The sequence below is a fragment of the Rhinoraja longicauda genome, chromosome 4, assembly GCF_053455715.1.
Source record: "Rhinoraja longicauda isolate Sanriku21f chromosome 4, sRhiLon1.1, whole genome shotgun sequence".
Lineage (NCBI taxonomy): Eukaryota > Metazoa > Chordata > Chondrichthyes > Rajiformes > Arhynchobatidae > Rhinoraja > Rhinoraja longicauda.
This window is the reverse complement of record NC_135956.1, coordinates 57,176,127-57,191,611: the sequence shown is the minus strand read 5'-3', so window position 1 is coordinate 57,191,611 and position 15,485 is coordinate 57,176,127. Positions and strand designations below refer to the sequence as shown.

General features: G+C 40.9%; 1 protein-coding gene across 1 annotated transcript in view; it reads right to left on the bottom strand.

Annotated features, from left to right (window-relative positions):
- Positions 1-15,485, bottom strand: part of LOC144593162 (sorting nexin-31-like) — a 90,750-nt gene that overhangs the window by 40,006 nt on the left and 35,259 nt on the right. The gene's annotated exons all lie outside the window — the stretch shown is intronic.

Genomic DNA, 15,485 nt, shown 5'->3' with positions numbered 1-15,485 from the left:
GAGACTGTCCCGGTGGATGCTGTCAAATGCTTTCTCGAAATCAACAAAGTTGATGTATATCTTTCTCTGCAACTCTGGGCACTGTTCTATAATGTTTCGCAGGGCAAATATCTGGTCAATGCATCCCCTCCCACCACGAAATCCTGCCTGCTCTTTCCTGAGCTGTTTGTCTACTGCTTCTGAGGTACGTTGTATTATAATCTTTGCCAGAATCTTGTTTGGAATTGATAGAAGAGTGATCCCTCTCCAATCGTTACACTCTCTTGTTGCCTTTCTTTGGTATCCTAATGATGACTCCTGACCAGTCATCAGGTATCTCCTTTCTTTCCCAAATAGCTGTGAAAAGTGGTACAAATACTTCGGCTGCAAGTTCTGGGCCCGCCTTAAACAGTTCTGCCTTGAGGTTACCTTGGCCAGGGGCTTTTCCACTTTTAAGGGACTTAATGGCTATAACAATTTCCTCCTTAGTTGGTGATTCAGTGCTAATATCTAGGTCATCCTCTGCTTGTTGGGTGTTAGCCTCTATTATGGGCGGTGTTCTATTCAATACTTCATTAAAGTGTTCCACCCAGCGGGCTTCTTGTTCTGTTTCTGTTGCTAGGAGTCGGCCCTTTTTGTCTACAATTAGTGTCTTAGTGGTTCGACGATGTTTGCCACAGATTATTTTGGTTATCTTGTAGACCTTCGATTGCTCTCCTTTCTTATTTGCATCTTCTGCTTGCTTGGCTAGATCTTCCAGGTACGTACGCCCGTTTGTCAGCTCTAGCTTTCCTCTGAGCTGCTTTGTTGCTTCTTGAGATTGCAGCTTGTATCTTTCTTGCAGCCGTTTGGATTTGGTTTCATTTATTTGCTTCTTTAATTTTCTCCTCTTTTTAATGGTTTGCCATGTGTCTTCAGTTATCCATTCCTTCTTTATCTTCTGCTTGAACCCCAGGCAGGCTTCACTGGTTTTCCATTAAGCTATTTTGGTTTGTCCCACACAGTATTAATATTATTTGCATTTGGCTCTGTGAGATAATCCATATCTACTAGTGCCTGAAACCTGTTCCTTAATTGTAGCACGAAAGAACTTTTCACTTTTGGGTCATGTAGTTTCTCAATGACAAAGTGTTGCCTGCCTGTCTTTTTGCTCCCAGTTTTCCTCAGTTTAACTTTGAGAACAGCCAGGACCAGGTGATGGTCGCTACCAACATCAGCTCTCCGTTTAACCTCAACATCAAGTAATGAGCGTCTCCATGTGCCGTTTATCATCAGGTGGTCTATCTGGTTCTTATCCCTTCCATTTGGAGAGTACCATGTTAGTTTGTGGATGTCTCTGGGTGGAAAGAGGGTCCCTCCAATTACTAGTTAATGGATAATGGATAGTACATAGAAACAGACCCACCAAGAGCGAGTTGGAATAGTCAAGTCTTGATAAGGACTGAAGCAACAGATGAATCAAGGTGAACCAAGCAACAGATGAACCAAGGCAGGAATTGAATTTAGTGAAGTTACATAGATGGAAATAGAGAGCTTTACTGAAGGCAATACGTGGTCAAGTGATCAGGCTGGGTCAAACATTACAGCAAGATTATTAACAACATGGCTAGGTTTCAGAAACTTGCCAGTAGACAGATGGTGGACTGGAAAGAAATAAAGACTCCACTGTTAGCAGAATTAATATCCTTCAGACTAATTGCAGTAGGGGAAGGAAAGCTGTAAAATGAGTGGGAGCGGGAAAAAGCCTGGTGAGTGATAGGTGGATACAGGTGAGGAGGGCTTGATTGGTAAATGGATGAGCAAAGGCTGCAGATGAAAAGGGAGCCAAAAGAGTGTCAGGTAAGGAGTAAAATGTGAATCTAGAGGAAGGGATGTAGGTGGAAGGGACAGTGGGAGGGGGGTGGGAGGTAGAAAGAGAGGTGAGTGCACACTGGGCCGAGGACACAGGGAAGAGAGAGAGTGGGCACACAAATGGTGTGCTAATTTGAAAGTGCATACAGGCAGAATAATTAGCAACTTAGACTTCAATGCAAATTGTTACTTAAAACTGGAGAATTCATTGTTCATACCGTTGGGCCATAAACTACCAAAGGCAGAATAGTAGGTGCTATTCCTCCAGTCTGTATGTGGCCATACTCTGACAATGAACGAGACTAGGACAGAAAGGTCAACATGAGAATGTGAGGGGAGTAAAAATTGTTAGCAACCAGGAGATCCAGCAGGTCTTGGTGGAGATGTACACTTGGAAAGAAAGAGGAAGAGATCACAATGACATCTTCTGAAGCTGCCTGTATTAGACACTGAAACAATTGGCGAGACAAATGGTGTGCTAATTTGAAAGTGCATACTGGCAGAATAATTAGCAACTTAGACTTCAATGCAAATGATAAAAATCCATGCAGTTGCTTTGAGGATTGCTGCGTGATGGACAGTCAGGTTTCTAAAAACCAGTCGCTCAGCTAAGATTTGTTAACTCGCGCGCATTGAGGCACCAACTCAATACATTGCTGGTCTAGCTTTAACCAGTCTGGTTTAATAATGTTTCCCTTCAAAATGTAACCTGCCATCTCAGCAAAGAGTGCAGATTGAAACTGGAACAAATTCTGGTTCAGCTCTTCTCTGCTTTGCCCAGCAATTTTCAAAGACACAGGGAAAAGCAGATTTGACTCAGCATTTTCACCATTTCACCATTTTGCCAGCTTGTCAGCATAAGATCGTCTCACCTCTGAAGATAATTAATTGTTCTTTGAGTGACCTGTCAGGAAGTACAGACAAACCCATGAAAGGACATTGCAGTGACCCATTCATCCTTCAAGCCTGAATAATTTTGCTTTACTCGGCTTTTGCTCAACAATCTTTCACCATTCTGCTGTTTTGAACTCTTGTCGTATTTATTCCTGTGTCTTTACATTTTGTGTACTGTATTCTGTGAGTGCCAGATGAACAGAAATTTCATTGCACCCTGGCATAAATAACAATAAACTAATCTATTATCGGTACACTTCGGGTAGAGAAGAAAATATTGGTGGGAGCTGCATATAAACCTCTAAACTAATGTTAATGCGGGCATACTATAAATCAGGAAATTAGAGGTGCATGCTTCAAGGGGAATACAATGATAATAAGGACTTTATATACTTTTAAACCAAATTAACAGTAAGAACATGAATTCATCAAGTGTTGAGCAGCATATCAAGAACCAACAGGGGAAGAGACTAATATAGATCCAGTATATTGTAATGAGAATGGGTTAATTAATCGTCTAGGAGTTAAGGGGCCTTTAGGGCAGAGTGATTCTAGTATAATAGGAATTTACACGAATACTGAAAACGATCTGGTTCAAATTTCTGGTTAAGAAAATTACTAAAACACAAGGCATGACTTTGCTGTGGAAGATTCAAAAACTAGATTAAAAGCTATGAAAGTAATTGAACAGCTAGTTATAAAGAAATATTACTCTTGACAGCACAAAGATCAAAAATAATAAAAGTGCCCCAGCCCTGGCTCTGAAGATAAGTTAAAGATAATAGTAGTTCAAAGAAAAAGATTATCATATTGCAAAAAAGTTAGCATGAGAATTAGGAAATTTTCAAAAATTCTCAAAGAAGGCGTATTAATAAGGGAAAGTTGAATATAAAAATAATTACAATGTGTTATGTTTTTTTGCTAAAAGCTGATATGAATATGCAAGGAGAAAAGGGTTGTCAAAAATTAAATTAGATACATTACAGGCCAAGACAGGAGAAATTATATAGGCAAATAAGAAAATGGCAAAGATTATTTTGTGTCCAACTTTATGGAAGTTGTGACAGAAAACCTCTGGTTATATTGGAGATTTAAACAAATACAAGCCTCAAATGAATAAGAAAGTGAAACAAATTAACATTGATTAAAAAAACTAATATTGGAAACATTTTGGGGAATAATAGCCAATAAATTTCTGAGTTCCAATGATCTGCAACCTAAGGTTTGAGCAAGGTGGCAGCGGAGATGAAAAAGTGAAAATTCCTTCACAATGTTTAAATGGTAAGCGATTGAAGGATGCTAGTGTTCAGAAGGATCTCGTTGCCGTTGCATATGAATCATTGAAAGTTAACATGCAAGTAGAGCAAGCAATTACTCTCTCCTCACAACTCAAGCCCACAAATCCCTGCAAAGGCCTGCAAGTCCCCCAAAAGCAAAACATCATCTTCATCACTCTGCCCACCTGAATTGCTACTTTCAGAGAACCATATACCCGTCTTCCTAGATCTACCTATTCTTCAACACCCTCCAGGACTCTACCATTAACTGTGCAAGTTCTGCACTGGTTTGATGCTGGAAGAATTCTGAAAGGCAATCTACACCTGCGGAAAGAGAAACAGTCAAGATACGAGCGTGTAATCCTTTATCAGCATTTGCTCTCCCAGTTCGAACAAAGGGTTGCAGAAGCTAAACATTGACTATTTCTGCTTCCACAGAAGCTGCCTGACCAGTAGAGATTTTCCAGTTTTTTCTGTTTCACATTTCCTGCATCTGTAATTTTTTTTAAAAATTGAGTAAATTTAACATCTCACACAGCACTTCAAACAATGCAGTATTCCTCAGATATGTTAACGTGGCTCTGATATCCCTGAAGATAGATACAAAATGCTGGAGTAACTCAGCGGGACAGGCAGCATCTCTGGAGAAAAGGAATGGGTGATGTTTCGGGTCGAGACCCTACTTCGGACATCTGAGTAAGGGTCTGACCCGAAGTGTCACCCATTCCTTCTCTCCATATGCTACATTTCGCCCTGCGTTACTCCAGGATTAGTGCCTATCTTCGGTTTAAACCAGCATCTGCATTTCCTTCCTACACATTTTGTCTGTATCCCTGACTGTGTACAATATGTACCCATTGCTTGGTGAAGTACAGGTGAGATTGTGGTTTTACTGGGTCATGACAATACTTAAAAATGTATTCAAATATTCTTCCCCAAAACAGAATAAGCATCTGCCGCTGCAGCAAACATCAATCTAATCAGGGTTAGTCTCAGGCAGACTGAACAGAGAAACAAGAGCTGACTGGAGAGTTAGTGGTAACTTACATCTACTTTAATAATTGATGACAAAAAATCATCAGGGACTAGCTTCCTCAATTCACAACCATAAGGCTAAATCATGAACAATAGGCTTGCCAGCTTTGGCTGATAAAAGATGTCCATTAAAACAGATTTGGAACTAACTTGAAAATAATAAAATTCCAGGCATAAAATAAATGAAGATAGACACAAAAAGCTGGAGTAAGAGTAACTCAGCGGGACAGGCAGCATCTCTGGAGAGAAGGAATGGGTGACGTTTCAGGTCGAGACCCTTCTTCGGACTGGTTAGGGATAAGGGAAACGAGAGATATAGATGGTGAGGTGGAGAGATAAAGAACCATGAATGAAAGATATGCAAAAACGTAACGATGATAAAGGAAGCAGGCCATGGTTAGCTGTTTGTAGGGTGAAAATGAGAAGCTAGTGCGACTTGGGTGGGGGAGGGATTGAGAGAAAGACCAAACGCAGACTGGGCAATCGTTTCGTGGAACACCTTCGCTCAGCCCGCCTGAACCTACCTGATCTCCTGATTGCTGGACACTTTCTGTCCTAAGACCCCTCCATTTTCAGTGATGCTAAATGCAAATTGGAGGAACCACATCTCATCTTTCGCTTGAGCAGTTTACAGCCCAGTGATATGAATATTGATTTCTTTCACTTCAGGTAGTCCCAGCATTCCCTTTCTCTCTATCCCTCCCCCACCCAAGTCGCACTTGCTTCTCTTTTTCACCCGACAAACCAACAATGTTTCCTTTATCATCGTTGCATATCTTTCATTCATTGTTCTTTATCTCTCCACATCACCGTCTATATCTCTCGTTTCCCTTATCCCTACCCAGTCTGAAGAAGGGTCTCGACCCGAAACTTCACACATTCCTTCTCTCCAGTGATGCTGCCTGTCCCGCTGAGTTACTCCAGCTTTTTGTGTCTATCTTCAGTTTAAACCAGCATCTGCAGTTCCTTCTTACACATAAAATAAATGAACACTGGCTTATAACCAAAGCCAACATGAAGTGAATAGAAACAGATAACATGCATTATTGCCAAGCAGCTGTTATGAAAACAAAATGTGCAGACAGTAAGGAAACTGCATGGTAAAAGCCAAGCAATAGAGTCACATCCAAAAAGGTGCATGGGTGTTGATACAGCAATTCTTTCTGAAGAAAATCCCTAAATGATTTGTATAATACAAAAGCCAGCTGGAAATGAGGAGTTTGCTCAGTTCAATCAGCATTGATTTTCCACTAGAAAGACACAAAGGGAACAACAATGTACTAAATCCCTAAAAAATAAGTTACAGTATTTATGGTTACACAACTCTCTTTAACTCCCCCCCCCCCCAGTTTACGGCGCTGATATGCTTGAGACACTCAGACTGCTTCAGAACATATGCCAGCAGTGAAATTCCAAACCCAGATAGAACATTCATTCTTTTGCAGGCAATTCACAAGCAAATGCGTTGACAAATTGAATTTGCCTGTGCGTGCATTTAGGCAAAGCATGAAAAAAAAACTTTAAATACTTTTAATGTAGTTTGAAACTAGTCACACCCATTCCTTCTCTCCTGAGATGCTGCCTGACCTGCTGAGTTACTCCAGCATTTTGTGACTAAATACCTTCGATTCATACCAGCATCTGCAGTTATTTTCCGACACTAACATGATGTGCCTTTTCCCTACACTGAACTAAACTTGAACAAAAAATACAAATAAACTTCCCTGGCAATCTTTAGTAAATATCTTGATATTCTGGAGTTACTTAGCATGAGTCATATTAGTGCAGACCAGCAAAAGCTATCCAATTTTTTAATTTAAGACAAGAAGATGGCGAGACCAGAAACTAAACACATGCTGTTCAGAAGATTACTCAGAAATTAGTTTAATAATACAAGAGACATGGGTCAATGATGCTCATGTCCTACATTTTCCCAAGCAATGTCATAGAAGTTCTGCTGCCACATAAAGAGCTTAAACCCTTTTTATCTTTCTCATAAATGAGCCACTGTTTACAGAGCTTGGATATATGATTCAGAATGTAACAAGGCAGAACTACAAAAAAAAATCTTGTCCAAACTTTAGGGCCCCATTCTATAAACAGTGAAAAAACATATGCATTTTCTATGCTTCAGATACTACATTATCACATAACTCGCGGAAGTATGGTTCGGCTGACTTAAGACACTCCTGTACACTTTTTAAAAAGATAACTTATTTTAGAGTCATATTCCCTGCAGATTATCTACAATTCCATGTCCCTCTCCAGGCTCTGACTGGCAGAAGAACAACTTGGACCCAAATATAACTTTGTGTGACGATTCACAAATGATATTGCTGACCAATAGAAATACAGTCTGTTGGGATTTTGGCAGAGCTTTTCCAGTGGGAGATCAATGGAAGTGCCTGAGGAACAGCATATATGGCTGCACTCAGGCTATGTCATGTCTCTATGTATCCTGCTGGAACGTCACTGCAGATTTGATTTCATTTGGAGGTACAGCATGGAAACAGCCCCTTCAACCCACAAAGTCTAAACCAACCATTGATCACCCATTCACACTAGTTCTATGTTTCCCTACTTTTTCATCCACCCCCAAAGCAATAGGGGTTGTTAATTGACCTCTGTTAATTTTACAGAGGTCAATTAACAACACGTCTTTGGGCTGTGGGTGAAAACTAGAGCACCCGGAGGAAACCCAGGTGATCACAGGGAGAGTATGCAAACTCCGCACAGACAGCTCCCGAGGTCAGGATTGAACCTGGGTGTCTGGTGCTGTGAGATAGCAGAGATAGCAGGGCTACCAGCTGCACCACTGTGTTTGCCATCCTGAAGCTCTTGGATGAATTCCCTTGTAATTCTTAGAGAGAAAAAGAAACCAAAAGGCTTTTCCCATGCAAGTAGTTTTTAAAATGATTAAATTTAAAAGCATAAACTCATAAAGGCGCAGGTTTTTAACTGTAAAGTACAAAGAAGTTACCAAAGTCTTTAAATGTCTAGTTTCCCTTTTATTTGATGACTGACGAGCCCATAACTATATTTTCTGTATGCAAGCATTTATAAAGTTATATGACTCATTAAATTAGAAAGCTGGCTGCAACAAGCGTTTAGAGGACTGTGGAGGTTGCCTCCCAACCCCATTTCCCCTTACCCAGACACTAGCCCATACCCCAACTCTACACTACATTAAATTACAGAAGTCGTACTTGGAACAATAGAAGAAATACCAATAGGTTACATCCTTCCAATATCTTAAGTGTATTACAATAACTTTGATCAGAAAGTGGCCACTTACTACTCAGTTTACAGCTTTACACAAGGGAGCAGACAGGAAGCAACATTACTCAAGTTTCCCCGGCGCATACAGATGTTTCAGATTGGAGAATGACGAGATGTAGTTGCAGTGTTGACAGGATTCCTAGAATTATGCAACTATTCCATGGTAAGAAGCCAACCCAGACAGAAGGTTCTTAAGCCAACTCACAAACCGAGATCCGAGAAGGAAATGGAGGGACCTTTGGATGGATATCTATAACTATGAAGCATATGAAACTGTACTTCTGGCACAACCATTTCTTCCTTCAAAGTTCCTATTTAAAGTCAAAGTTTTGCTTTTTGAGACACAAGAGATTGCAGATGCTGGAATCTTGACCAAAACACTTTTTTTTCTCCCACAGACAACGCTGAGTTCCATTCGCAGTTTTTTTGTGTAAGAAGGAAGTGCAGCCATTAATTACTTCCTTTTACTCACTGTGCCTTTACAATAAATCCATGGACCTTGTTGTTCTATCGAATTGTCCTGCATATTTGAGTTTAGTTTATTGTCACGGGTACTGAGGTACAGTGAAAAGCTTTAGTTGCGTGCGAACCAGTCAGCGGAATGACAATACATGATTACAATCGAGCCATCCACAGTGTACAGATACATAATGGGAATAATGTTTGAACTCTGAACTCCAGGTCTTTGCTCCATATCCACTTTTAAATTTCACCAGTTTACCATTTGTCCTTTGAAATGAAATCGCATCAATCCTCATTGCTCAAGGATTTCCTGTAAATTTGGTCTTAATGCTCAACAGATTCCATGCATCCAATCCGATCACACCATCAGTTTTTTCCTCAACCTCCCACCCCCATAGTGCAAACATTGCCTCCGGTCATGATTCTGTTCTCACACACTGCGGCCTATTATTTGTTTAGCTGGAGTTTCTGTACTAAAAACTGAAGGTCAATTTTTTAAAAACATTTTAAAACGTTAGAACAATTCCCGAGAACTTTCACTCTGAATTCTGTTGAACTAACCTTGGCCATATCCAGTGAAGACAGAGAAAATAACTTCCTCCTCCATTCCGCTCCAAGCTACTTGTCCTCTCCAACACAAATGCTGGCCACGTCCACCATTGCAATGTCACGTCTCCAAACCTGCCTGGATCACCTGTTGTCAAAGCCATCCTTCCTTATCTGCAACACATCCATTCTGAAGAGTCTCAACCCGAAACATTGGATCATTCAATGTTTATAGAATATCTATATGATATGATGTTGAAAAATGATTTGCCTTAATAATTCCTAATGTGCCATTTAGAATCATGCTCAAATCTGCCCTTAACTTTGCCCCTATCTCTTTCTGCAAATTTCTCCTGTTCCATGATGCTCCAAACTACACCTATCGTGCACCCGTAATTTGCTTTTCCCCACCACTTGCGCCCATTATCAAATAACTCACTGATAAGATTAGCATGACAAATGGTCAAGGTTATATCTTTGCACTAAATGTTGTACCTTTTTTTCTGTGCAATGTGGATGGATTAATTGTATTCATCTATAGCATTTTCTTTGACTGGATAGCACACAAACAAAAACTTTTCACTGTACCTCAGGACACACGACAGTAATAAGCTAAACTAGTTCTTTTTGATAAGGTGCTGGAAAGGGATTGAAGTGAGGAAGTTTGAAAGGCTGGGGCCGGACCTGCCCATCCCATCTCCTCACCTACTGTGGCCGGCAAGAAAGGAAAAGACATGAATCAGCAACAGACTGGGCAGAGCGACAAACGCAGAGAGATCCTGGACCCAGCACAATTGCCCAGTGCTGCCCTGAGCTTGGAGAATGGAATCAAGTTGAGACCCGGCCTTCAAAGGGCACAAATGTCAACAGCAAACTTAATGCAAAGGAAAGGCAGGACCTTCAATACATCTCACCCACCCTTTGTACATCTCCCTTTCTCATTCCCCACTCCTCCCCCTCCCCCACAGATGATCCTGCTGCCCAGAAGATCGCTTGATAGAAGAATCAGAGCCTAGGAGAATGAGAATCAGAGCCTAAAAGGATAAGTAGTTCAGCAGTAGTGCAGACATTATCCGAACTCCACGTCCAGGAGGCTCAACCTGCTCTAAACCTGGTGTGGTGTTCCCTCCTCATCACCACCATCACCTATCCTCATTCCATGGTGGTCACTGTGCCTTGCATGTTTGTTCCGTTTGACATCAAGGAGGCAGATAGAGCATTTATTTTTAATAGAGAAGAGACCCGAGCCTTTGCCTGTCCATTCCTTCCCCGAATGCTTGCTGACCTGCTGCGTTAATCCAGCACTCTGCACTTTGCTCAATTAATTTTAAATTTCAATTTTTAAAAAGCAAGTTTCTTTTCGCAGTTTATGTGATAATGCATTAAGTTTAATATATTTAAAAACTGACACTTTAATGTCTCGAAGAAGTCTGAAGAAGGGTCTCGACCAGAAACGTCACCCATTCCTTCTCTCCTGAGATGCTGCCTGACCTGCTGAGTTACTACAGCATTTTGTGAATAAATCGATTTGTACCAGCATCTGCAGTTATTTTCTTATACTTTAATGTAACATATTGACAACTAATTAACAACTCTGATTACTGGTGGAATTTACCATGTTTTCCTCATTCACTCCAAAAAGTGGCTGTGCGACCCTCCCCTCTATTCATTGGTTTCATGCACTGCTTTGCAATGTAAAAGGTAACATCCTCAACCACCTAAAATTTCCGTCAACACACCTGAAAACAATGGAACCTGTGTAGTTGTCCACAGCTCTTTCCCTGACCACTTTATTTGGCAGAATGACTAATTACAGTATTCACACTTTCATTACCAGCCAACCTTTGATGTAATCCTCTGAGCATTTCCCAGGCACCCAATGCATATGCTAATCTGTAGTTCCGCTAAAGACGTCATTTCCAATGACCTTGCTCTCACCAGATCTTGTGCAGTGAAATGCACTGCTAATTAGTACAAGCATGAAAAGCAGTGACACACTTTGATGCAGTCAGTTGACTTTTTAAAAAAAAATTGTGCGTCAATATCGTTGGCAAGGGTATCATTTATTGTCCATCCTTAATTGTCCCTGAATCCGCTGCTTGGCTGAGCAATTACGTATAACCCACACTGGTGGGTCTGACATCACATACAAAAGATTGAACTGACCTCGCAAATCCAATGATGTGAAATATTGTGACCCATTGCAGGCCCATGGAAGTGACGCAACTTTTCAGCACCCTTGCAGGGAGCTGTGCTTTTGAAGGTGCCCTCATGTAAATTGCTGGGTTGGCCAGTGATGGTAGTTTTTCCAAATCCAAAGGAGCTGGGAGGCTGAGCAACGTGGAAGCCTAATTTTCACCCCACCTCTCCTCCCCCTGAGGATCTGGACCCTTCAGTAGATCATGCTAAAGGGTATCACTGGCAGATACTGAGATAATTCTGACCCTCATTTAGAACCAGGAGTAGCATACCAGAGTGGTCAGCCACATTGGTAACCTTCTTGCTTTGCAGCCCCAAGGGAAAAGGGAAGTATCTGGTTCCACTTCTTCTTGGACTAGCCACAGAATAAATTCTATTTCCTTCTCATCGGGTTCACTTTGTCCACTGGTGCAACTTTTTACCGATAGTTCTCTCTAAAGGCTGAGGAACAGACAAATTTGTGAAAGATTCGTAGTAGGGTCGACATAAAGACTGTAATTTGCTGACCAGCAGGAAATTAATCTGAAGAAGGGTCTCGAGCCGAAACGTCACCCATTCCTTCTCTCCAGAGATGCTGCCTGTCCCTCTGAGTTACTACAACTTTTTGTATCTATCTTCCGGAACTAATACAAGACTGATAAATTGTACTGTTACATGATGCAATCAGCAGATTTGTTTCTCCCCCCCCCCCCCGCAGATTATTCATTCAAAAATGTGGATTCTGCTGGAAAGGCCAGCATGATCTACCCAACCCTGATTTCCCCTGAATTCATTGGCTTACTATTTAAAAGGGAATTAAACAACATCCATATTTCTTTATCTGGAGCTACTTGTAATAAAGACAGGTTAAAGATGGCAGAGTTCCTTCCCCGAAAGGTAATAGAGAATTGAGTGGATCTTTAATGACAATTCGGCAGCTTTATGGTTTAAATTCACTTGACTTTTCAAAAAATGTTTGTGCGTCAATTTTGTTGGCAAGGTCAACATTTATTGTCCATCCTTATTGGCCAAGCAAACCATCGAGTTTCAGGGCAATCAAGTGTGACCCACATTGGTAGATCTGTAATCACAGATAAACAATTTAGGGCACTGAAAAGGGGTTGATCACTGGGACCTCCAGAAGGATTTCCTTATCAACTCTGTCAAAACACCTTGTTCATTCAAACAATAATTGAGAGACTTTTCCTTGAGGCTGGCAAATATTACTGACACAGGGAAATTATTACTGAGGGGGAGGAGAAGCTGATAAATAACTCTGTGAAAACATGGAATGATATTTGGTGGAGGCCCAAAATTCCTGACAAACTTCAACTGCGAATTGCTCCTATGTCTTGTTATGAAATAAAATTTTATTGGTAAACAGATCGTGCTCTGAATGCAGTTCACAATTTTACTTCTTGTCTTCTGTGTGCACAACACTTCAATGTACATGTCCGGGTGTCACTGAGAGTTGATGTCTAAAAAGGACAAAGTGCTGGGGTAACTCAGCAGGTACGTCAATATCTATGGAGAACATGGACAGGTGACCTTTTATGGTTGCGACCCAAAATGTCACCTGTCCATGGTCTCCTGACCTGCTGAGTTACTCCAGCAAACTTTTTCAGTCAGAGAGTTGTGAATCTGTGTAATTCTCTGCCTCAGAAGACAGTGGAGGCCAATTCTCTGAATTAAGGATAGCGGAGTCAGGGGGTATGGGGAGAAGGCAGGAACGGGGTACTGATTGAGAATGATCAGCCATAATCACATTGAATGGTGGTGCTAGCTCGAAGGGCCGAATGGCCTCCTCCTGCACCTATTGTCTATTGTCCCCTTTTGTGTATTAACCAGCATCTGCAATTCTTTGTTTCTACAATGATATTTACATCATGGAATGTACTTCTGGGAAACCCAGTCACATATTAATACACCATGGAATGCATGCATCTTTCACTAAAAGGTCCATTTGTATGGGAATCGGTGGCCTGCCTTGACAACTTTTGACGCGGGGACTGGAATTTGGAACGGGACACAGGCGGATACCCTTTGAGTTAAAATGTACTCTTTCCTGCAGATCTCTCTTCAGCAACAATGATCTCCCACCCCCTCATCATGAACTTGATCTAAATCCATCCCAGCAACTCCACAACCCCAGTCTGTGGCAACCCATGAAATCCCAGTTTCCACACATCCCTGAAATTTAACATTCCAAACATCCCCAGGACACTAGGACAAGCAGAGGAAAGACCTTTGTGTTTTTAAACATACAATACCATTCCCTCTCCTCATGACCTCAAGCATAATAAAATGTTACACCAGCGATGAAACACGCCATGGCTTCCCTAACCATATCTAACAGACTTCCCCCTTTTGAATGAATTTCTAGGCTTCTCCCTTCTATTCCAGTGTTAATGATGGAACAATTGGGAAACAAAAAAACCTAAGGCCACCATGTGTAGAGGACAATGACTGTAGCAGATGGAGATCAATGTCACTGCCAGCCACATTCAGGAGAGTGGTAACATTTTTAGCCTGGCTCTACAAAAGGCCATCTTGCCAAACACCCCTAACTGCTCTGAAGCTGCAGTTTCAATAGAGCTGGGATTCATGGTCAAACTGGTGTCCTATGGTTTACATTAAGCCATTCCAGACAATGGCCACCAGTTTCCTGTAGAAATCAATGGTTGTACCATTTCAAATAGGAATAGCAGAGTAATCATGACTGAAATTGTGATGAGCAGGTCTGGAACAGAATTATGGCGAAGGAACTCCGCCCTGACACACTCGATGATTTTCACAAGTAAACCCAGTATTTAGAGCTAGAGGAAGGTGCAAACAGTTGACTTCTTGGAAACCATTGAACTCCCTTGCGCAGTGCTGGTCACTCAGACACAAATGAGCTGGTGCCAGTTCAGGGAAATGTCAGAAGAATATCTGAGAGCGTACACGAAAATAGCACAAATTCCTGAAAATGATATCAAGAAATATAATTCCTCATACAAAGTTGAATCAGAACTTGATTCAAACCAAGCCAAATGGATTTGTTCATACACTGGTCTCTTTGCATCTAAAAGACCTTACAGGCGAGACAGGAAACCAAGATCATGTCTGTCCTCTCAGGTTCCATTATTGTAATGGCTGGTTCTCTCAATATGTAATATGCCTTGATCAATATTTACTTCTTAGTCATTAGCTAGTCCATAATCACATTCCTGTTGAGAGACCACGCTGTGCATATGTTGGTTGAGCCAGTTTGTAACAGTGACCACACTTCATTGTAGTAAATTTATTTGGATGTGAGGCATGGTGTTACATGGAGCCAAGTCTATCTTTAATAATGCAAGTATGCATCACTTAACCTAATTTCATTTCAAAATGTTCTGTACCCAGACAAAATTGATAGAAGTTTTTATTTTTAATATGATCAACACTACTCTAAAATGGTTCCACCAATGACATACATTGCCCTCTAGGGGTGATAGAATTAACCACAAAACATTTTTGATGCAGGAAATAGGATTTTTTCGGGAAAAAATATTGATTAGAGCTATTAGGTCGAAATAGAAATCCAATAAAATTTTATAATAGTTTTTGAAAATAAGATGTGCATTTCAATGATATCCATGTTCTTCCAAGTTAGCATATCCAACAAGTCTTTTTAAATAATAGTTGGCATTAAACTCACATGCAATAGAATGGAGCCTGCCTGTCCATCACTATCAAAGTCCTGAGGTGTTGGATAAATGGATTTGAAGTCAATTCAAGTTTATTGGCATATGCACAAGTACTGTGAGGTGCAGATACAATGAAAATCATGCTGGCAGCAGCATCACAGACACAAACACAGACAACACACAAAAACATATTATGCATAAATTACACATACATTCTCTAAGACAATGAAAATTAAGCAAGACATTAGTGTAAAATACAATTAGAAAAACTGAAAAAGTTCATGGTAGTGCAAGAGGTGGTTGTAATGTTCTG